The sequence below is a fragment of the Gavia stellata genome, chromosome 14, assembly GCF_030936135.1.
Source record: "Gavia stellata isolate bGavSte3 chromosome 14, bGavSte3.hap2, whole genome shotgun sequence".
NCBI lineage: Eukaryota > Metazoa > Chordata > Aves > Gaviiformes > Gaviidae > Gavia > Gavia stellata.
In genome coordinates this window covers 14,862,739-14,887,207 of record NC_082607.1, presented here as the reverse complement: position 1 = coordinate 14,887,207, position 24,469 = coordinate 14,862,739, and the positions used below count along the sequence as shown (strand labels likewise).

At 41.3% G+C, this 24,469-nt stretch overlaps 1 protein-coding gene across 1 annotated transcript in view; it reads right to left on the bottom strand.

Moving 5' to 3' along the window:
• Positions 1-24,469, bottom strand: part of AFF2 (ALF transcription elongation factor 2) — a 336,845-nt gene that overhangs the window by 165,820 nt on the left and 146,556 nt on the right. The window lies entirely within an intron of this gene.

The following is a 24,469-nucleotide window of genomic DNA, read 5'->3' as shown; positions in this document are numbered from 1 at the left end:
CAAGGTCCCTTAAATCCTTAGTGCCAGGATATTAGCCCCTTAATTCAAAGCACTGAGAAATAATGCTGCAGCAATGCATGAGCAATGAGAAGAAAACAGCCCTGAAGACCACATTAACTGGGTGTGTGTTGGGTCTCCTTGAGGCGCAGCGATCTTAAGGCTCAGCTCTCAAAGTCAGACCATTAAGGCAAGGACAAAACAGACCGACTCCTAGGCAATGCAAATCTCGCAGAAGGGCATCTGAGACAAATACCAGAATTGCATGATACCTTAGGGACATCAACAGTGACATTAGCAAACCTTCTGTACCCTTGGAGAGGGTTTCTTGGCACTTACTGCTTCAGCACCTTTAATTACTTTGCTGTTACCAGCCCTGTCCGGGATGTCTGTCTTCTACTTTGCATGGGTGTATATGCACACGGGTGTATGTGCATGTAATTGAGTGTATATGTATTTCTCCTGCCCTTTCTTCCTACTTAGATCTTAATGGCAAAGATGATCTACTAATCTATAGACTGCTGCTAGTGTTATTTCACGTACACCGTGTGACCCCTCCTACGGTGGATCTGTTTGTGTCCAGGTCCTGATGCAGCACAGGCAGCAATCACTCCCTGGATCCCTGGCTGGACTATTACCTTCAATCTACAGTTTGCTGCGCTGTACTCAATCCACATAGCCTGTCAATGATCCAACGCACAACTGCCATTGCCTACAATGGGATCAAGGACACAGGCCCTTTAACAGTCACCTTTCATAGAAAACGTAGTTAATCTCAGTTTTACTTTTCAAGCTTTACAGTAAATATTCCAACAAAATTTATTAAAGTAGAAAATAAAAGAATTTTGAAACCACAGAGACAGAGAGGATTTGGGAATTTATATTTTCATTTTGCTAGAGGTGTACTACAACTTTGGGCAAGTTAATTAACTTCTGTGTTTCTTTGTTTGTGCATCTGTAAAAACACAATAAGCAATATTTAACTAGCCACCACCTAGTTATAGCAGGAAAGCAGTGGTTTGGAGATCCTCAGCAGAATGGTGTCATATAGGAGTGACATATATACACAAAGCTGTATACAACTGGAGATTCCTGACTGCTGTAAATGTCAATCCTCAATAAATGGTTTGACCTTTTTTTATCTATTATTTCCATTTTATAACTGAAATCAGGTCTGACACACTGAGCATTTCAGGGGAATAAACGCAGCTTGGGGATGACTTTGCAGTCCCGTGTCTCACATCACACCCTTGAAATGCAATGATCTCCCCAGAAATACAATGCTGTCTTGGTACTTAAGCCCCAAGGACCTCCCAGCATCTGTTTGCTGGCTGACCTAACAAGCCAATGAGCCCATTATCAGCACGTCTCCATAAGCCAACGAGATTTCTTTTAGTGGAACTGCTTAAAGCATATAGCAGCTTGATCTTAGAGAAGTTATTCTTTAGGCATTTAATTGAGATCTTCCATGGGCAAAGTCACCTTCTGGATGAACCCGCTCCTGCACTGACTACACAGAGAGGCCAGGGTCACCACTCTGCTTAATCGGGGCATCTCAGTTAAAGACTGAAAGTTAGGTGAATTAAATATGGATCACAAAACCCACAATTGCGTTGCAGCTCATGTGCCAGGCTGAACTCGCAGTGTAGAAATGGAAACAGATGGGGAATAAATTCCCCATCAGACAGTGGCTTGGGGATCCGAATGCAAGACTGAGAGCCAACCAGTCTTGTCAAGCTAGACAATGAGCAATTTGTTGTCTAGTGATGATTTTGAATTGGAGGGACGAAGGGGAATTGCTTTGATTTGGACTTGAAACAACATTTAAAAAACTTTTCAGAAAGCTGAAAATTTGAAATTGTTCATTTTGTGTTGATGCAAAAAAACTTCACTGTGACAAAAATGGAGGTGTCTCCTACTGATTCCAACCTGGTAAAACACTTTCATTATGAAAACAAAACAAAACCATGGCAGGAGCTCCAGAAAGAAACAACATAGAATTTGTTTTAAAAAATGGAAATGCCAATTAGGGAAATGCCTAAATGTCTGCTTCTGATTTTCACAATTTCCCAGAATTTGTAAAACCCAATAAAATTAAAAAAAAAAAATAAAAATAGAAGTGGCGGTGCTGCTTAAACTGTGTCCCCCAAGTTGCAGAGCTGCATGGCTGAATTTCAGACTTCCCTCACCCACAGCTTTGCCAGTGGGATAACAGAAAATCCAGCTTCCCTTCCGCATACAACTCAGTTCATTAAAATCACTGAACTGCTACAGGGCTAAGGTGGGGGTTTTTTGACACAAATGACTGTTTGCGTGCTCCCAGTAAGCTCAACAAAATGAAATGAAGAAACTCTCAGAAATTATCAAACTGCCAAATTTTTCTCATTGGCTTTTACAGAGAACAGCCCCGCGTTAATTGGCCGAAGGGAAAAAAGCTGTTGTATCTGAAGAGAGAAAATGCTGGCAGAATGATGTCTTCCTAGGTGAGGGTAGTCCAAGACTTAATTCCATGTGTCAGAGCAAGATAACACACAGTCATACGCGTATGATCTCATCAGCCCTTCAGGAGACAGGATTTTACTTGACGTTTGGTAATATTATTTTAGAGACTTTCTTAATATGTTTGCAGAACACACAAACAAGGAAAAAAAGCCGTGTAAACCTCAATCTAGATACCACTTAAAGGGATATGCAATCATTATAATCAGAGTAATCACAGCATTATTAACTACAAGAGGAAAAAAATAGATAAACAACCAGTAGGAATTCCACGTGTTGGCAAAAGTGTTTGCTGTCTGTCATCAGTGTTTGCATCCCTCCCTCTCCGATGCCTATGCGCAGTTCCACGTATATATGCCTGCACCGCCTGGGCCGGCAGCGTACCCAACATGTATCAGTCTGAGGGTATTATTCAACCTATCAGGGTGAAAAAACACCCCTGCTGCCACCCTGCCCTGCCACCGCAAGCCGCTGGGAGAGCTCCTGCTGCCCACCCCTCCAGCTGCCCCCAGCGGGAAGGCATTTCAGACGGTGTGATGGTCCCCATTACAACAACACTGGTTTATGTTTTGAAAAAGTCATTCCAGAGCTTCGTGCCAACTAAAAGGGAATTCAGGGTCAGTGCCTAGATCACTTCCCACTTCTTGAGATGTCTGCAGGCATTTTCGGTGCTCCTGCCCTGACCCCCTCCCTGCAGGGACCCCAGGCAGGGGTTCCCCAGCAGCCTCAGGGCAAACCTGACGTGGTTCCTGTTGTCTTCCCCAGCGCCATCAGGGTTCGCCAAGCGCAGCAGTACAACCTGAGCCGCCTCCAACGAATTGCCCTTTGGCTCCAGCTTGAGCGACCTGCGAGCCCTAAGATGCAGGAGCTGGCTGCACCAGCTGAAGGGGTTGTGCAGGTTTGGAAAGTTTCCGTCTAAACAACAAAGGTAAAAAACTTAGGGCTTGATTCTCCGTTGTAACTTGACAGCTAGGCGGGAGGTAGAAAATTGTGCTGGAAGAGACCCCTTTCTTAGAGAATGGCCTGGCCAGGCTTGCAGGAGCGCTGGCTGTGGGTCCCTGCTGCGCCATGCCTGGGTCCCCATCCAGCACCTGCAGAGAGGGGCTCCCACAGCAAACTGCCACCCCGGCCCAGCCCCTGCTTGGCCCCACAACCACCAAACTCAGCCTGAAGCCGCCCTCAGCCTGCCTTCACGCGGGGCCAGAAAAACTAACAATCAGAGCTTCCTTTTAGGCCACGAAAGCTTAAACTCTGTAAAGCTTGACAGCAACTTGCACTCCCAGCTAAGCCATCAGCATCTTCAAGCCTTAGGGAGACAGACAGATACTTGTGTGTTTTTATATATAAAGTCATATGTATTTGTAAATACTCAGATGATTTCCATACACACCCACCAGCCACACAATGCAGAAATAAATTATTCCAATAAATGGCATTACTCTAAGAAAGCAACAAGAATAAATATAATTGCACAAGGTTTAAACAGGATGTAAATCAGCATTAAAGAAAAAAAAAAAAGCAAGTTAATGTGAAGCTGTTTACTCCTAGAGAATCTCCACTGCTCTAACATTTCAGCAATAGCCTCCAGTCGTGAGTGTGCTGCAGGAAGTAACAGAGAGCAGTTCAGCAGATGAAACAAAGAGGACCTAATTACCATGCGAAGCACAACATCCTTCAGATGTGATGAGAAACGTGACTGCATGAAAAACTGGTCCTGGGGAAATTTCAAAATATGACCACCCAAGCATAAAGAAGAGAGTGGTGAAAACCAGAGAAACTGCAACATGAGGGTATAGTATTTCTATACAAAGAATATTAGTTTAAACACATGCACATACAGATATTGTGTACATACATCTATATGCAAACACAGCAATACAAGGAACTATGTGATTGTGGGTGAAAGCTATAAATGTATAAAAGCTTTCAAACCATATGCTACATATTAATAAAAAAATCACATAAATTCTTTGTATGTTGATCCATGGAGATTCTTGAGGGAAAAGCAAACAAACAGACAAATGCATGAAAAACATCCAAGCAAGTGCTATCCTTCCATTTTCATCATAATTGGTTATTTAATATTAATTTTTGCCTACAATTCCACAGTTTGAATGTAAATAATTTCTGATTATTGGCCATAAATTGGGGTGGCTTTTTGGTTTGGTTTTTTTTTTGTTTTTTTTTTTAAGAAGAGGAACACAGATGATGAGCACGGACATCTTCTTGGAGCAAGGGAAACCCTGATTCTCAGTCACAGGTAGAGAAGTTGCATCATTTGCAAAAAAGTTCAAGGAGGTATTTAAAGCCACAATGGAGAAAATGCTGGCTTGTGCTGTGGCTGGGCTCAGCACAGGGGCCGTGCCGCTGGCTCTGCAGTTAGCCTCTGCCAGCCGCACAGAGCTCACACTGGTTTGGCACCAGCGCAACTGGGGGAACCGAGATCCCCATCACAAGCATGATGTAAGACTATGCTCAGGATTGGCCACTACTCCCTCCAAGGTGGAAATACAGCGTACCATTTTGATCTACCAAATAGCATGCCCTTTTGGACAAGAAATTGCTAAAAAATTGGCATCTCCTGAACACCCTTTTCCTAGAGAACTTGAGCAAGGTAGATGTTAACCTATTCATTTATTACCCCAGCCCTGGGGTGGGGAGGGAGGGGGGGAGAGGGAGCGTGTGTGAAGCTGATGGGGCATCTTGAAAGGCTGTTCAAAGTGTGCAAAAACTGAGAAATAGAGTTTGCAAATTCCTCGGCACGATCAATACTGCTCTCCAGCTCCAGATTCCCTTTATCGATGACAGCCTCTCTCGTTGCAGTGATTAGAGATTCTACATCTTCTAATCACAAAGAACATGACAACTACACCCTATCTATAGCTTTGTGATTTACAGCAATTGATGCACTATCATAATTGCATTAGTGCAATGATAGCTTCTGGGTGTTACCCAAGCAGCTGAATTTAAATATGGTTGCATTTGTGACAAACTGACAAGGGAAATCTGATGTTTGAATCCAGCACTGATTTTAACCCATTCAGCTTCCCTTGTCTCCCTGGGCGTGTTAGTGGCAGGGATGAACCATTCGTTTCCTGCCTCACCAATTCTAACCATGAGAAAACGGAAAGCTGACCCATGGACTAAAAAGAGAAACCACATGATGGGGTTGTCTTGTGTATATGTTAACAGACAGAATATAAGTTTTGGGAGCAACGTCCCACTCTTCCAATAAAGTATCAACTCCTGTTGCTATGAGTGGGTGGATTTCAGCTTAGCCAGTATAGCCCTTATTTTCGATTTTTTTAGATGACTCCCCAGTTTATACAATAAAGTCCTTTGCACATTGATGCTTCTTTTTAATTTCAGGGGATTTGTTTGTTTTATTTTTAGCCTGATTCCTGACAGAAATGAGACACCCACAGGTTGCAGTCATGGGAGCCTGAAATAATGCATGTGTTTGTGCTCTCATACAAAAAGGGTGTTCAACTCACCCCTGCTGACCAGCATCAAGGTCAATAGATATGGAAACTCTTCGGAGTTTGAAAAGAAGGCAGTGGGGGAGAGGAGAGGGACCCTATTGCTGTCCCATTACAGGAAAAGCTAATAAAGCTCACCCTTTGTAAGATATCAGAGGATCCGCATGAGGGAGAGACATTACAAGCCAGGCTTCATTAGCTCCTCTGCTCACAGAGTGACTTCTTTTTACAAGAGAACAGAAGATTTCAGTCTCCTGAGCTGAAAGAAAGCACAGGCTGGCAGGGAAGAATGAGACGAGATGAAAAGCAGGTTCTTCTTATCTCTTTCTAAATATTACCATACAAAGTATTGGCTTGCATCCCCCCGGCAGTGTCCCACCTAACAGCACTCAAAACAACGAGCTAATGCCAGAGCTGGTGCCTGCTACTTGCAGGCAACGGGAACCAATTCAGGACAACTTGCATCTTTTCCCAAAGCCTGACACACTGCCAGAACGGCTGTGGCATGTGTCACGGACTTCTTGGAAGACCTCAGTTCAGCTCGCTGCTCTGCCAGATGCTTCTCATGCAAGCTCAGGAGAGCGCGCTCTCTGTCTGACCCTCGGCTTCTACCCGAAGGCCGGGACGATGGCACAGGGACTCTAGGAAGACCACATTACACCTGACAGGGGGAAGCCATTTCACGATTCCCTACACCAGCACCTCGGTTGCAGGCACACAGCCAGCCATAGAGCATTTCCCGTGTGAGAGCTTTGGATTTGCAGCAAGAAACCAAAAGCTACAAGTCTAATATGTCGTGAGAGATCAAGGACACTAACGGTGGCCTAGATCTCTGTAACAGAAGTATCCCAGCACAACCCTGCATCACCTCCCAGTGTCCTCCTTTATGCAGTTAAGTGCTGGCAAGTGCAGCACTGGCACCAGATCTAGCACGCTCTGCATTTATCAGAACAACAGGCAGGGCTGGCACCGCTTCTCCTCTCGCTTTGAACACAAAGAACAAGGCCTGGAGTGACCAGCCCATTCACCAGCCCCACGGCAGGGCAGAGGGGGAGTACACGGGGAGAATGGAAGAGCTAATTTCCCTTACATCAACATGAAACCTCAGAATTAACCTACAACATTTTATTATACAGTTAATTTACATACAACATCCTGGTGATGTTTCTGAGTATTTTGAATCACTGGGGATTATCAGGGCCTCCAGACTGCAGGCAGGAGTCCATGAAACAGAGATACTTGCTCTCTCCCTTTCTCAGCAGAGATCCCCTGACCTGGACAGTCTGTCCAGCTGCTGCATCCTCCTCTGCCGTCGCCTCTTCGGAAAGGCTGCTGAGCAGGATGCAGCAAGTTGCCTGGGATCAGCCCCATCAGTCTGGCTCTAAACTTGGCTTTGCTGCTGGAGCTGATCATTTTCTCCTGATGACAGAGCACAGGAGTGGACTCAACCGTGCGTTTAGTTTGGGAATGTTTAAATAGCTGGAAGGATGCTCAGCACCAGTGTGCATAGAGTGTTTATTGTTCTAAATCGAAAGCCAATATATAAACACACATCTTTTAAAAAATCCACTCTTTTCTTAAAGCCCTGAAAACCCACCCAGACTATTAAGTTTTGTTTCTGGGATAAAATCTGTCTGTCATCGCTGCATGCATGGCAGGACCACAGCAGTGCTTGAACAGCCTAATTTCTTGTGCAGCTGTACCGTGCTTCTGCCTGTTCCTTCCATACTGCTTGAGCTGCAGTTTCATTAAAATCCAGGTACACACTCCGAGGCACAGGGTTGTATGTGTGTTGTGACCCAGCTGGATTGGCGTACTTGCCCAGTCTGTTGTCTTGAGGCTCTACTGACAAGTATCAAGTGAGCCACTAAACACAGATTTAAGAAACTTGGTTTAGGCAGCTGCTGTATCCTTTCCAGTCTGGATATTCTGCTTCTGGATACAGCTCCCAAGAATAAACAACTGTTGTAATCACAGTAAAATAAATACTTTATTACAGTTGAATAATGTTGGTTCTAATTACAGTATCATTGATGTATTTTCCTATTAGAGGAAGATTTCCACTTATTCTTTTTTATATTTATTTACCCAAAACATAATACTCAGCGTGATGTTTGCAATTGAGCTGCTGCTGCTCTCTTTTTCTGCCAGTTTTACAGCTGGGTTGTTAGGCAAAGTTGATCTCGCATCCTTCCAAAAATCAAACAGGTCAGCCTAGCCCAGACAACTGCTCTCAAAAAGGGGCTCTCTTCCTATGCCTTCTAGCGGTTAAATCCCCTACAACTGCTCTAGCATCTGAATGGGAGCCTTTTCCAAGGAATTAAAAGGCCTTCTGGATCAGACCTAACAGGCATTTAGCTCTGTTCTCAATGCTCAGTTGGCTGTTATAAAACTCAGGTTGATATTTTGGTATAACTGGCTCTTTTTTGCCAAGGAGATACCCTATGGATTAGCACTTAGTAGGAGGAGAAAATTGCTATGAATATTGTTCCTCCAAGTCATTTTTCTCGTTGGTGCTGCAGGGGAAAACTGCAACTGCTTAAATATGGGACAGGCCAGGAGTCTGCTCCTTCTCACCCAGCTCCCGTGCATTTGCTTGTGTAGATGCTCTCCGAGGATGTGGGTAATCCGAGATTACAACCTCAAACCTTTAGAAATACTGCGATGTCAGGAGTGGGTTATATGGGAAAACAAAGCAAGTGCTATTATTTATTCAGGCAGTCTATAGTGAAACTAAGCTCATGAAGAACAGGATGATGACAATAGAACTGGAAAGTGCAGTTTAACAACAACTCCTTCAGCAGTGATGACAACACCACACCATAACCTCAGCAAACAATCGCAAAAACAGGTCAGTGAACCATTATGCTACAAGAGCCGTACCTAGAAGCACGCTCAAAACCTGTCAGACCCTTTTATACAAGATTCAAGTTCTCTGGGTAAAAAAAAGGGGATTGGGGGGGGATTATTTATTGCTCTCCCATGGCTTTGAGACCATGCCCTCTCCACGCTAGGACTGACACTGATATTCATTGAGAGGAAGCCTTAATGTCTTTTCTTTTCCCCACCTTTTCTTGGAACCATTGCTACAGACAGCACCAAGATGTGAAGGGGCTTCCTGATGCACAGGAATTATGTATTAAGACACCTCCAAAGACTGAAGAAGTTTGCCTTGCGCTTGGACTAGATTCCCGGCAGACAAGTCGGGACAGAGGGAGAGCTTGGAGGCACGGGAGTGCCACGATTGCTGATCCGTAGAGCGGAGACAGCGACACGCTCAGGGACCGGAGAGGACCAAGAGTTCTCTGGAGGTTGTATGGGAAACTGGGAACCGAATCCAGGGTCTGACACCTCCACTGGTGAAATTGTCAGTGACTTCAAACACGATTGACTCATAACAGCTATGACAATTTACACCAGCTGAAGACCTGCCCCCAGGAGTCCTGCCTTGCCGCCCTCTGCTCTTGCTGCTAGAGATCGATGACTCTTACAGGTCAGATTTTTTGTTTTGTTTTGTCAGGCTTAGATTGCTTCTTTGTACACTGCTGAGATCAAATCAATTACTTTCCACTCCAACCATCTGACCAAAGTAATTCTAATGGAGCAGAAAGCAGAAACTCAGATAAAAGAAGGGACAACATATTTTTCACTGTTATCTTTGTGCTGAGCATGATAAAGAAGGAATGAAGGCTGAAATAAAGATCATTCTTAATAATTCCCCCTCACGTAAGAGTAATGATCTTAATTCCCACCCTTTGTCTTTGTTGTGGAGATTGGGGACATGAGTTTAGATGGAAGATGAACCCTGCAAGTCTTCAAAGGAAGAGGACTTGTAACAGAAATCCTGTTTCCCTGATAATCATATCCAGGAAAACTATTATTTTGGAACATGATTGCATTTTTCAGCTACCTTAATACCATTTTTACTGTTCAGCTGCATGAAAAATTACCTAACCTGTTGGAATGGATTTCTTGACCCACACATAGCTACATTAAAGGGTGTAATTTAATGCAATCTAACTAAATTAGCACCAATTAGACAGGCTAAATTAAAGGGCATGTCACTAATAAATTTTATGCTAAACATATTACTGATAATAAGCTCACTAAAAATCGCATAATGAAATAAAATATTCTTTTTAACATTGCTCAGTCTAAATATGAATATATAAAAAGTCATGAAATAATGAAATACAGTATGCAAATTCCCAGTTGCCTTTCAGGATAACTTCACAGCAATATTAAAATGCACCGATTACGGTGGTGTTTAAAAACAATAGGTCATATCCTACAGGGAAGCAGAAAGCCAGGCCAAATTCCATGCAATATCTAGGATCCTGATCCTGCAAACATTTACATATATATATGCCCAGCTCCTTTGAACTCAGCAGGTCTGCTCTTGTGCATGAAGTTGTTGGCTTGCTGCTGTGTCTGCTCAGAGAGCTGAATTGTAACATGGACCAGGGCGTGAGGAAGGACTGCAGAAAGTGGTTGGATTTGCATTTGGACACTTTTTCTGGAGAATATTTTCCAAGTTTTACTTTCCAAAATACCAAGTACCAAAGCTTTACAGTACACTCTTCCTAAGTCCTGTATGTAATGATATCCCACAGTACAAAACCTAAGGTTGAAGAGCCTATTCAAAGCTTTAAGCAAGTGGTTCTTTGATCAGTGCAAGTAAGGTTGCTTTCCTGCAGCTCTGTGCTGTGTCTGCATCTGTCTGTCCTCTCTTCTGTGACTGGATTCTCTAATGTCTGATAAGAGTTGGGCTCATACTATGTCCCTTTTTCCAACCGTAGCCTCGCCCGGCTCTCTCTTTCCCAGCTGACTGCTAGTTTTCACAAAACTTTCAACTTTGAGAGTGCTACCATCTCGTCCAAATTTGGTGGAAATTGTTCAAGAGGTGCTGGGTGAGCAAATAGCCACACTGGGACCGCCCCAATTGCATACGCCCCATTCCTACCAGCAGGTAGTGGGGATTTGGTGACTCAGCGTGGTTTAAGAATGGGATGTTTAGCAGACTGAATGCACTGGTGTCCATGTTTTCAGCTATGCCCCGGTAAGCAGCTGGGAGAGGTGGAAATGAGCCATTGGTGACTCCATTCATTTTCATCCTCAGGGAAGCTCAGAACTCCTGGAAGCCCCTCGCTCCCAAGGGCTATTAAGGTACTAAATACTGCAACCTGGGTGCATCCCCACGTCCTCCGCTGGGCAGACCCAGAGCTTTATGACCCTTTTGCATCTTCTTTCTGACACAAAATGATCAAAAGGCGAGACAAGCTCTGGCACTCTATGTACAATCCATCTATCAGATATTTATTAATCAGTAATAAAGTAAATCAGGGATAGTAAAGTGGAAGTGACATCTTTATTAAGACAGACCAACATGTCCTGAATAGTAACGAGAATGGGCTTCTGGAGCACATTCTCTGCATTCACACATTAACTAATTAGGGCCCTCAGCAGGGTCCTTGCTCACATGAGTTGTCTTTTCTCACACAGGTAGTCTAAAGTTAATAGGCCCGTTCATGTGAATAACATTTGTAAAAGCGTGTTCTAGCCTCAAATTCCCTGTCTGCCGCTCCTCTGCAAAAATCAAAACTCCCAAAATACTTTGAGGTGGAAAGAGAGGTACTGTTTTAACAAACACAAATAATTCTGCGGAAAACCTGTATTAAAGTGCATCTGGACAGTTTTAAGCAGCTTCCTGACACCCTGTGCACAGGTTGTGGCCTACACTTGACGCAGAATTGAGCCTTAAACCAGAGACAAAGAGCAGTAAGTAATGTACAAGTAAAACTACATAGGGAGATTTTGCCAGTTAAAAAATTAACATACATGGACATCACCCAAGTTTTGGGGCTGCAGCCCGTTCTCAGAAAATACATCCTTCCCCTCTCATAAAAAAACAAATAGGATTTCCTGGATTCTGTTCAGGCCATAGCAAAAAAAAAGGCGCAATGACATTGTGCAGTGCCCATTAAGATCCCGAAAAGTGCTAAAGACACCTGCAAACTTGGCTTTTCCTGCTCTAGTGCTTCCACTGTTCAAACAGATTTTTAAAATAGCTAAGAAACGATGCCAAATGACCACTGTTCATCAAAGATTCCTTTCAAATTGTATGAAAACAAACCAGCATCGAAAATGGTGAACTGCCATCTATGAACACTTTATTACATGAGGAACTGAAAAATGACTGAACTCACATTGGTGCATATTTTCAGGAAAAATGTTGGCTTTGGAATAAAAGGGATGTGTTGGGTTTTTTTTTAAGGAGTGCTGTGGTTTTGTTTCAGAAAAATGAATTCCTGATTTTTGGAATCTTTTTTCCATCCAGTCTTTAGGTCAGCACCTGTGTGGACGCAAATTGCCGTAATTTTATTTACTTCAGATCAGCTTTCAGGGTTTTAGCCTCTGCAGGATCTAGCCCATCGGAGACAAGAGTACCATTCCAGGACCCTTCTGTGCATTGTGCACCGTGCAGCATAAAACCCCAGATGGTAGCTGTCTCTCTGCAAAGTGTTCTTGCTAAATCAAAAGCAGCCCTCTAAACATACAGCTTCACTATCATTTCAAAAACAATACACAAGTGATTTATTCCCTTTAAAAAAATTATCAGTTTGGTTCATTAACCTATAGCCGTACAAAAGCAGGAGTCAATTACGTTGCCACATCAGATGTGTGTAAAGATAATTACCCTGAAAAGAAGATGTAAAGGTGTCCATAAAGGCAGTGAAATGTGACCTATTAAATCAAGCTGTAACCTATTATGGGTCAAAAAACACATTTGTAGGGCCAACAGGCTCATGGCAATGGCCAATCTAGCATGAATTCTGCAGGTGTCTTTTTCAAATAAACATCAAATCTATCCTTTTCATTCCTGCAATGTTACTGTCTTCTTACCTTCCGTACACACTGTTTACTCGACACTTACACAAACGACACACACAAACATCTCTTCAAAATTATGCAGAAGAACACACCATGTATGAGCGGTTAAACAGCAAATAAGACACAGAAAATAAGCAACAGAAAATCCACAAAGAGCACCATTACCCTGCTGTTTTACTGAGCATTTTATAATACTATTAGTCTCTCTGTCATCTTACACAAAGTACCCCAGCCTTAGTAGGGTAAAGCTGTATTGGAGTCAATGATCCAACTCGAGATCTGACCCAGCTGTCTATGAAGACCGATAAAAATCTTGTAAATGTCCTGAAATTCTTGTTTTGTGAAATTTTCTAACACTAACTTGAAGTTATTTAAAAAAAAAAAAAATTAGCATGCAACTTTGGTTGGCTGCGACTAACTTCTGACTGACGTTCCTTTTGATTGATTTAAACCACTTCATTTCCGTTAAGCACCTCTAATATTTGAAGGACTTCATTTAACCAGTTTAGATGATATTTTGCCTCATTTGTACTCAGTGCAATGAATGGGTTGAAAAAAAATCTGCTCTACGTCACATGCTAAAATATACACATATTGTTGAGACTTCTCAGAATGCCTGTCCTTTGGGATCACTCAGAATAACCTTTTGGGTTATACTGGGCTTGATTCTGCTTTCACTTGCACCAGAGATCTAATCAGAAGTCATTAAATGGAAGCCACCAGAGTTCTTTCACAGCAATCCCAGTAGAACTGAGTCTGTAATTAAACTTGCAAATTTTTAAACAGAAGTATTGCATTCATACAGGTGTGCAGAACTGAGGCAGAAACACCGATGGCCTGTAAACAGTTTCACCAGAGTGCTGTAACAGTATTAGTGTGGGAAGCAGATGTATTTCTGATTTATGGAGCTGCTGTGTCAACGGTCCTAACTCCAGTCACTTCAACAGAGCTAGGCCAGATGACCACTGTGAAGGGTCTCACTCTTGAAGGGGGCACAGAAATGGACTGCAATCTATCCAACACAGCAATAAATAATGAGAAACTCATGCTAAGTCACCAGAGTTAATGGTGTAAAATCCAGGCATTTGGGTAAAGAACCAGAGCCAAAGCATTTCAGTTTTACATGTATTTACATTATTAAAAACATGATCTGATCAAGTTATCCATCAGGGAAAGAGCGTATAATCTGAGAAAAACATCTATATACAGATGCTTTCACCCTGGACTAGGCAGCTTTGCAGGTAACACACAAAACCCCACCTCTGCCTCCTTCCAAGTTATTATATTTTTATTCTTATCTAACATACTCCATGCTCCTTTATATCCTTCACGCTGCATAGCTGGCTTTTAACTGTTCTAAAAATAACAGTCATTAAAGGAGGCACAGAGATGTTCCAGTCTCTTTGTTGAATTTGAATTCACACCAGCTCTGTCAAGGAAGGTTGGCCACAAACCTGTCTGCAGCAGGTGTGAGGCCAAGCTCCTTTTTGGAGAATTAGTCTCATCTATCATATACATTTGTTTTGGGTTAACCGGTATGTTGCTCACAGCAAAAGAAATTGAGAAGCCTCCCACCCAGTGCAGGAGAAGTTTAAAGTATTGGTCAGTAAAGTAAAATGATTCTGCAGAGATATCTGTGGAGATAAATTGCCCACTTATCTACCTTAATTTGTAGGACACATCAGGTGTCATATAAGACATTATTCCTAAGGGAGTAAGTCACCTTCATAATCATCATAGAGGTGAGAGTGTTGGGCAAACACTAACTAAATCAAAAGAAAAAATCATTTTCTTCAAGGAAACACACTTTGTGTAACACAGAAGCCCAACAAATGAAGGCTTAGCAAATCCAGTATCTATTGTTTGCTTTCCTATGCATATCTATATCTGCATACATGGTTGTTAAGAAAAGCACACTTAATACAGTTATGATGATAGCAACACTATTCTCCGTGTTCCTTCTTTTTCTTAAGCAATACCAGAGAAGAAATTAGGTATTGATTCTCTCCCTACCTATGTCATCTTTTCTCTTTAAAAGATTCACGGCTTTCAGGCTTTAGTTCCACAAACCAGTAGGTAGCATCGAAACAAGATTCACTTTTCCAAAATGAGCCCTGATTGCTATTAATTCTTCTGGTTTTCTTTTTTCTCGAAGTATTTTTGAAGTGCCTTTCTAGAGAAGCTGGCAATTAAACATTTTCAAGTTGCACAGGACAAAGCCAAGAAACTTGCTCCTTCATACTCACACACGACCAGTCAATGGTGCTAAAATAGTCGCCTACAAGTTAGGCAACTGATTTCAGATTTCCAGCCGAGCTGACATTTAATTATCCTGCATGGAGAAGAATGGTTCCAACACACTCAGCGAAGACAGACTTGCACCAGAATAACCAAGACCACCCTGGTGCTTACAATACTGACAAGGTATGTGACAGATTAAGGTTCAAGCCTCTGAGTTGAGTTCAAGAGAGTGGGAGCAAGAAGCTTTGCCATCCACATCGGAAGTGCGTGCTTTGATTGCTGGATGGGGTATGGTTCCTCACCATTCTCCACCAAAATGGTGGCCCTCTCCTGTCCAGACAGGGACATGTGTTACAGTGGAAATCCCTTGTACTTTCTGAGAGCACGCTAATCTTCTGGTCAATGAATTCCTTCAAACGGGTGGCTGTCACTTTGCTGATGCATAACACCAAAGTGGCATCAGCGGCTGGAGTCTCCAATCTGACACTGAATGGTCAGAATCGCCCAGAGGAGTGCGAGCAGGGGGGTAACAACACCTCTGGTTTGCCACAATTTTACCTGTAAATGATAAACTGTAATCCCAAGAAATTTACTTGTGCTATCAGAAAGTCCTGTCCTGCAAAATGAATTCCATCGGAAATAAAGAGTTTATTGTTGAGGCAGATGTGAACTGGAGTACCTAAGCTGACATCAACAGAGGTGGGCTGATTTATGTCACCTGAAGATCTGCCCTTGGTTCCATTCAAAAAAGACAAAACAGACTCTTCTTCTGATCAAAAGGTGGAATTTTATAATTCACTTAATGAGAAAGAGCTAAAGTCCATAGAGACACTAATGGTTAATATCAGATGTGTCAATCAAATTCTATTAATGTTGAGTCGCTAATTTGATTTGTGAAATACTGTAACAAAGATTCATATAATTTTTCCTTAAGGGATATTTGCTGGATATTAGATTAACCTAGTGGATGTTTGTCCGGTCTTCCAAATAAAAAGAATTGTGTTCACAATAGCTTACTATACAGGGCGAAGCCAATGAGTATAGAGAGAAAGGTGCTTTGGTTTAACATTCATATTTACTCTAGCTATGTTTCATTTAAATTTGTCTTATCTTCCTCAGCTCTTTATAGAATACCTTACAATATGGGTTCCCGGCAAGGTTAATGTAAAAAGCCAACAAACTTAAGAGTTCTGCTTTAAAGAAAAGTAGGTACTTAATAGACCAATCTGACCAATGAACTCTTTTGCTGGCATAAGGATATATACATTTCGGGTATCATTTGTAACTAGGCTTATGCTTTAGAAAATTGCAAGATGACTGTTTTATCAGAAGTACATTGTTGTCTCTACAGTTCTGTTCTACACCAAGTACTTCAGGATCACTTGAAATCTTATGATTCAACTCCTCTACTTAGTGTAACAATAAAAGGCACTGAAAATTAACTGATTAGTATCACCAACAAGTATACCTAGATATAGACTTAACTTAGGTTTTGTAGCTCCAGTAAAGTTCTGTATTTGGGAGGAAAATACAAGGAAATGGGCATTAATTGAAAGAACAGCCCTTCTTCAAGCAACTGTATGTATTTACATGGGGCCATTTCTAGGCTTTGGGCAAATCATTATGTATGCAAGAGTGAATTTTGGTTTCAGGCAGAAGACCAGCGCCAGGACTATGCTTCACTGTGCCTGACAAAAGCCAGACTTTAGGTGAGCTAATACCACTGTGTATACTTTGAGCTGACCTCCTTGAACAGACCATCAGCTGAATGAAATTCCTAGCTGCTAGATTATTTCCTTTAGCAATGTTTTCTTCAAAATTACAGCAGCTCATATTTATCATTTAGGGACTACATTGTACAAACACTGCACCAAGTGCCTTTGCACTCCCTAATTTAAGTGGGACACTCCCCAGGAGAAAAAGCACTAATTTACAGCAGTTGTGGTAGCACAAGGCCCATAGAAATGCTACAGTTTAGATTTATTTTAGCCACACTGGTTATTTTTGTTACAGCTAACGTAAAAAACTCACTTCTCATTGATAGTTGTCACTATTTTGTTTTTATGTAAAATAATAATAATCATCATGATAACAATAATAATAATTCCAGATGTTCATGTAAAGGCAGCTCATTAAATCACAGTTGTGCACTCTTCCATGTTGTAATTTTCTCAGATAAATTTCCTTTTCTTTAAGCAGGTAATAAATACATAAAGCTTTTCTATCTATGTATCTTTTAATCGACTGCAGTCATTTAACCTAGACCCTCTAACCAGATTAATAATAGAAAACGTGTCATAACAATTCCTTACCACAGGATGAATTATCATTATTGTTTTGGCATTGAAAATCCTTTCTGCTACCTCAAATTACCCTTCTTTTCAACAGTGCACAATACATGAATCACTTCCCTAATCCTACATGTTACTAAAAATCACATCCCAGTACAATAGAGCCATCTGACAAGCTACTTTCTGACAGCATGCTGAACTATTGTGGTGGTGAATTCCCAGAGACCCTCTGGATCTGTTTCATTAATAAAAGTTGCAAGGGAAAGCCAAAGGAGGAACTGCTCACAGCCTGTGAGAATCCACCCAAAGGCTGGACTTCATATCCTAGCTCTTCCCATCATCCTCAACATCATGGAAACGGCTGCCCTTATGCCAAGGAGGTGTTAAGCAGACAAACATTGTTAGAGCTCCAGCTATACCTCTTTTGAAATCTAAAAATCTGAACATCTGGATTTTTTTACAGCTGGGGGCAATTATAGTGTTGTTTCCAAACATAATGTGTGTGTATCCATAGCATTAGATATACACAGGCTCTGATCCTCAGCTGCCTGGTAAATCAGTCAAATTTGACGATGTCAAGCAAGTCATACTGGATTTACAGCAACTGAGAATCCAGCCCGACAATTTGCAACCATACGTAAAAGGAGGAGTGATCTGGAAAGCAAGGATGTAGTTGAGAACCAATGAATTAAAATTTTCAGTGCTGATTTTTGTTCTGATACTGACACCCTCCGTAGTTTCAAGCTAGTTCTTTCTTACAGCAACCTCATAAAACGTATTTTCTTCCCTGGGACTTGAGAAGCAGCGAACCCTGCATTCACAGCAAAGCCAGGGGCAAAACTCCCAGTAAGCTAAACGAGCAGGATCTTCCTCGCAAAGGGGACAGGTTTCTATATGTAAAATGCTTTGAAGGTAGACGTATTGAAAAGTAAACTAAAAGTAGGTTACATGGGTATTAGATGGGCACAATCCTCCCAGGTGCTGGGCACCTTTAATTTGCTACTCCAGACTGACAAAATTGAAGCTTGCTCTTTTCAAGATCAAATCCTGGTGTGGCAAATGCTTTGCTCAGTGACTGGTGAACCCTTCGTAATGCACACCTCCAGTTTTTAAACGACAGTGATTACATGCATGGACTTAGGCCCTCCATCAAAAAATCTATATTTTCAAAGATCTAGAACACACTAGACAAAATGTTACCAAGAACATTTCTATTACTGTTTTTGAAAAGCTATTAAACCATCTGCCCTCTTTGTGATCTTCTAATCAGAACCAACTTGTGCTTCTACCAGACAAGCATTTAGGCAACTTTTTATTGCAACAAACCAGCATTCATCAAAAGTGGCGTATTTTTAACACTAATTCTAATTATAACAAGCAGTGCATTTTGTGTGCTTTCCAATTATGCATGAGAAAAGTCAGCATAAGTGTCCTCTCTTATCATAATTATCTGTTTCTAATTTCAATTTTGGCTATGACTTCGCACTCAGTGATGTAAATGTAAATGTAAATGTTCCTGTCAGATAAAGATTAATTTGATTTAAGCCCTCTTTGTTCTAATTATATATTCTATTTCTGCTCACCATGCAAGTTTCGTTCGAAGCCACATCTGTATTTTATCACAACAATGAGGAAATTCTGTGGTATTTAAAAAGGTAACTACAGGATTTCAGCTAGTCCTGTCAAGCACTGTTATGACAGTGTACGCTAGGACTGTGCCAAATGAATTAATATTTTAGCTGACTAATTTACAGATTACTGTAATTATTACTTGAATATTAAAGTATGTGAACTTTTATCAAATGAAATAAAACTTGTTGCCCTAATTGCTCCCTTTACTCCTAAGGAAACATGACCTTTATGGGCTTTGAACCTGAGCACACTGAAAATACTGAATGATACCCCGTAGGCAGAACAGGAGATTTAACATGGAGAGAAAGATAATTCTATCTGTGACTAACATGGAACTTATCTCCCTGATATTTTCCTGTCTGGAAGCCAAGGTTTTGGGGATAGTCTAGAGAGATTTCTGTCATCGAGCATATCAACACTGTGTGGGCATCCCGGGAAGAAGGTAAGATAGAAATAGTGGGCGGGTAATTCTGCTGTATTTGTCCAGACTTTGAGTGGAGTCTCACACTTACATGCATCTAAAACTACTTAAATCCGGAGTTTTGCAGGGCCTGCATCGCAGGGAAAACTTCAAGACCATAGGCTAGTCCTGGCTTTCACCAAAATGGGACGTGACCCACCGGCTCTTCTGGAGGGTAGCAAGAGGATATGCTTTGGCAGAGGTATGATTCAAATATTGTCAAGACCACTGTGTCTAACCTTGCTTGCATTTGCATCCTGGAACAACATGTTTTTCCTCCAAACCCATGACAAGTGGGGGCTAGATGGCTGTGGAGTTAGGTCTCCAGGCACAGCTCAGAGGGGCTTCTCATATGTCTAACATAAACTGAGTTCATATTCCAGCCCTACTGCTAGTAAGTAGGGCTGGTAAACAGTCTTTTATCCCACTGCTTTCACAAAACTTACAGCAACTTTAACAGTATTCAACAGCTTCACTGACATTTGGTTGAAATTGCCTGACAAAATCAAAAGCCTTGATACATATGGGCACAACCACATACATGAACCCCTCCTTTTTTAAAGAAGTTTGACTAATAAGACTTGAAACTTTGAAGGCTTCACTGAAGCATGCAGACGTTGCGGCAGTTCCTTTTCTGCAGTTGCTGAAGTCTGGCCTTCCATCCAGACTCTGTTTCTAGCTCATCCTCTCAGCTGCTATCTCCTCCCAGACCTCATTTCCCTCCCGTCTCTCCACAGGAACAGCCATACACACCTATCTGCTGCAAGACTCACAAAGAACAAATGATTGCACCTAATTTTCAAAATATGAAATCTCTAGGATTCATTAGAAAACTAAAAAATACCATTTTTATTTGAATACTAAAAAATAAAATTAAAAAATGCTTATGGCAACTTTACGGTCACAGTCAAGACTCAACAGGGCTAACTATTATCCAATAGCTCAGTGGTGCAACGTCTCTTTGAACAGCTTTCTCCTGACATTTCTGTCCACCTCAGGGGGCAGCCACTCAAATAAACAACCTAACGACTTGAGAGATCAAGATTTAGACACTTACCACTCACTGACATTTAGACTTCCAACTTGATCTGTCCTAACTGCTGTCTTAGATGCTGAATTCTGAGCATGTCAAAGCTGCAAGCTGGCACATAAGTACTTCTGACTGGCCACTGTCTTCAGAATATATTTAACAGCATCTTCTGACTATTCTATGGCATTGAGAAAACTAAGCCTAAAAGTGTTTTTACACAACATCTCATCACTTCATTCCGTTATTTATAAATGAGAGATGGGATGCACACAAAAGCATTGTTTGGGTTGGTGCTGCTATTTTCAATTTTTTTTATTTATAAGAACATTGCTGCTTTACTTGCCAAAACAAAAATACACTGCTGGAATATTGCTGTGATCTCAGCACAGTGTTTCTGGACAGGGGGTGACCTTCTGTACCTTTTATCTGGAAGAATTTGGCCCAGAGAGGCAGAAATCAAACAACATGTGATTCAGAGTTGCTGCAGAACCCGTCACCTCTCATCAGCTTGTGATTTAGTGTAACCTGAACAGGGACAGCCCTGTTATTTTGTATAGGAACCAACATGACATTATCCAGAGCCAGGAGGTCATTGGTTTAAATCTCAACTAATCTGATGTGTCAGACCAAAGGCTCAGATTAGGCAGTTGGAGAAAATGGAAACATTCCTCTGCAATTTAATATCATAATTAACTATGGACAAAGGATACAACTACTTCAAAAGAAATAAAGCTTTAACAACAAAAGATAATGGGTCAAATTCACTGTTGGTATAAACTGCCAGAACTCTGCTAATCTCACAGATCTCTGCCAGCTTTCACTAGTGGCAAATTAGGCTACAATTAATGAATTTCAGTGATCAAACTCCAATTAATCGTTCATTGCTGAAATAATCCAGCTGGAGATGTCTGTATGCAGACAAACACTTTATAAATCACTGCAGCAGTACTTTAGTTATCAAACAGCAACAGAACTGCAGCAATAGTTTGGGAGTAATAGGTAAATTTACCTATTAATTTTGTTTTAGTTAATCTTTTAAAAACAGTCAGATGCTTACTGCTACCAGAAAAACATTCTGCAGATTGAGGAAACAGAAAGGATATGTATTGTAGAATTCTACCTACAAGTCCAAATATTCCTAATAAATTAATGAGTTTTATTGAAATGGGTTGGACTACATCCATCTGCAGATGAGTATTGGCTGCATGTGCTTTCCTGGAGAGCATGCAATAAAATGATTGAACTGGTGAATAAAAGAAACACATTAGTAAAAATGTCTACCATAAATGTATAATGTACATTCTTAAACCGAAATATCTCTGAATCATTATAAACATCATTAAAAAATGAACAGTGGGAGCAACTTCAGGATACTTCCTACCTTCTCCTGCACACCTGATTGCCTGAGCTCTTGCCTAGTCAGAATGGCCATTAGAATTCATTGAGATTTATCTGTTAGAAAACACAGTCTTCGGAAATGAGGTCTTGATTCAGGAAAGCATTTAAATACAGGCTTGAGTGCTCTTCCAAATAGATGTGGTCCCTATGTTAGGACCTTGATTTGGCAAGTACTTGCAGACTTTTTAAAAAAAATATCGTTTGCTTGAGTTCAACTCAACAGCTTAAATACTCCAAGTTAAGCATTTATGTCAAGTGTTTGATTGGAGAGGGGTCTAACATGTATTTTTTCATTTTGCAAATGTTTGGTTTTTGAGGACATGAATAGATAAATAATAATTCAAACTTTAACAAATGTGTTAGTCAATTTGTATGACAAGATAAAATCCAGTCTTCTATAGAGCCCTCCGTCAACCCGTAATTCAAGAGCAGGCACTTCTGTTCAAGAGAGTACCTCTGGATTGATATGAATGTAATGGGAATAACATTGACATGTTGCCCCTACTTCCTAAATATATTTTGAGGGAAAAAACCACCACAACAAAAGTACCTGGGACTGACGAAGGTTGATTGCTTCTGAATGACCTTAAATGCCTCTTCCTAATTCTACAGCATTGCCCCCTGCTCTGAACTACTGAGTTGCCTCTTAAATTCATTCTTATTATTTGCAGCAGCAGTTTCCTCTGGCAATTTATAACCACACTTAAAATTTACCCCATAGTGTGTAATTTTCTGTGCAAAAAACATGAACTACAAAGCAGCCACAGAGCTATAACAACTAGCGAAATAGTTTCTACTCATAGTTTCTCCTGGAGAATTTAAAATAGTGTCACCCTAAGGCAGCTCTTTTTTATAAAACAAGAAGTAAAGAGTATCTTCCATGACTTCTGCATACAAAAAATATAATTAAAAATGCATAGTATGAAAACTGTGGAAACAAATGAATTTTGTCGATTTCCTACTTATTAAATTCTTATTATCCCAGGAGCAAAAAGCTACATCACCACCACCTCCCTGATGTAAGCCAAGCAAGATGGCAGAGTTACTCATTCCCTGAACTACTCCATCTCTACCTGTTGCGGATTAATAAAAAAAAGGAGACTGTGCTTCCCAGGTAAACGGGTGACAGGACAATTGTTCTTGAGATGAATGATATTAACTGCAGCACAAGGCAAGGAAGAAAAAGTGGATTTTAATGCTGTTGAAAATTATGGCCTTAAGAAATATAGTGGATGACTAAAAGTCCTCTATTCAATGAAGAAATCATTGAGAAGTTCTTGGCAGGATGTCAAAAACTGCATTTAAGAGGACAATTAAAACAGTATAATGCAAACGCTATAATTAGAACCATATCTGGTTGAGCAACATACTATTTGTCTTCCAGGCCGTTAGAAGAAAAATTCCCCATGAACTGTTGCCAGTGTTTATTGGGGTATTTACCAAATAATACAGATTTAGCAAGAAGATGAATTTTGCTACCATAAAGATTAAGTAAAAAATTGCATACACCTATGTACCTTGAAAGATTCTTCTCTGATACTCATTTACCTCCCACAAATAAGTAGGCTTACAGATCCATACATTTATGTTATTTCACAGGGACAATGACTGGGGTGCCCCTTCCGATTATGCAAACTCAGGCCTGCTCCCATTAAGGTATCAGAGTTCTGAGCAGTTTAATCTGACACAGCTTATTTTCCACCACTTGATAAACACCCCAGAATTTAAAGTAGAACATGGGAAACCTGCCAGAAGTGCTATAGGGAGCCCAAATTTCATCTATAGAAAATGAAATAGGGCATCCATATCATGCATTATGATGCGGAAACCACGGAAGTAGTAAAATGACAAGAATTTGCCTCAAAAATAAAGTTCACACTTCCCAGTTAGTGAACACAAGCTTTAAACAGGGGCTTTCCATGATATAGCAAAACATGTAAGAAGAACATTTAAAACCAAATGCAAATTACTTCCATGACAAACCTCTCTCTTTGGGAAGCAGTGAAGCCGTGATTGAGCACGGCACTTAAGAGTTAACCAGGTGGTTGAGCAAGTAACTAAATCAGGGACTTCCAGAACTGCAAGCAGCATCAGCAGTCGGAGAGGACCTTTCTACCTGCTCCTCTGAGCAGTCTCCCGCGGGCTCACATGAGAGGGGCTGGTGCCGACAGAGACGGCAGCCATGCGTGGCCCTCTGATGGAAATGAGCAGATTCTCCTTTCACCTGGACCCTGGCAGAACTACCCCGGAGCTGCCCGGAGCACGGTGGCACTCTCCGATCATTGCCAGACCAGGTGGGAAGATCCGTTACACGCCGCAATGTGTGAAGTACCTATAGAAGCCCACAAGCCATTGAAGGTCCGTGTGCTCTGGGGCATGACTAATAAGGGACTTCAAAGCTTTGATGAAGCGGAATTTCTTGATTATTATCCAAACCAAATTTCAGAATCTTTTGAAGATGGTTTGTCTCTGCTCAGGGGGTCTGTTTTACAAGGCACTGGGAGAAGTTGCAATCGCTTAACCTCATTTTAGCATGCAATAATTTTACAGC